Consider the following 934-nt stretch of genomic DNA (forward strand, 5'->3'; position numbering starts at 1 on the left):
TGCCTTCAGTCATTTCAACTTTGACGTCATACAAATAAAATAGTTTTTACATAATCTGTAAACGTGGGTAGCGGTATATTAAAAATGACTTTATTTTTATGACGTCAAAGTTCAAAATTGATGGAAGGCACGCCCATCTGTCAAGTGTTAACTCGAATTAATCAAACTGTAGTCATATCCATATTACTTATGTTGTTCGACATGATTTTGACGTAAATTGCATCCGTCGTCCGCCCACTGCACATCACCAATGGAAACTCAACCTTACTACAAGTAATCCTACTAATATTATAAATGTGAAAGTTGGTGAAGATGTTTGGATGTTTGTTACTCAATCACGTCTAAACCGCTAAACCGACTTATATGAAATTCGGTATACAGATAGTTTGAGTCCCGGGGCACGACATAGGGTAGTTTTTATCCCGGAAAACTGCATAATTCCCACGGGAGAGCGATAAACGTATACCACGCGGACAGAGTCGCGGGCAACAGCTAGTAATTAACAATAGGGGCAGTTAAGTTTGTGGACGTGTTAACGGTTATCATGATGATGGACTCTGCGTATCTGTCGCGGTGTGCACGTTCCGTGAACATGTTGTCAGTCGTCACTTGCCTGTCCAGCCCGTTGTAGGCGCCGCTGGCCACGAACAGTATGTTGGTGGTGTCGACCTGGACGGCGTCCCCCCGCAGCTTGCGCGAGTTCCGCTCCGGCACCGACACCACCGCCCCCTCCAGCATCTTGAGCATGCCCTGCTGCACGCCCTCGCCTGACAATAGTGCATTGGGTCTCAAGGGCGGTAAACAAGGAATTACGAACGAGACGAGACTCTATTAGAAGAACGAACGAGAGGCTTTAATGAGTCGATGTTCGTAATTCTAGTACCGCCACATTTGCGAGTAAAATTGTATATTTGTAAAAGAAAAACTAATATTT

This window comes from Choristoneura fumiferana, chromosome 16, assembly GCF_025370935.1.
Source record: "Choristoneura fumiferana chromosome 16, NRCan_CFum_1, whole genome shotgun sequence".
In the NCBI taxonomy this organism is placed as follows: Eukaryota; Metazoa; Arthropoda; class Insecta; order Lepidoptera; family Tortricidae; genus Choristoneura; species Choristoneura fumiferana.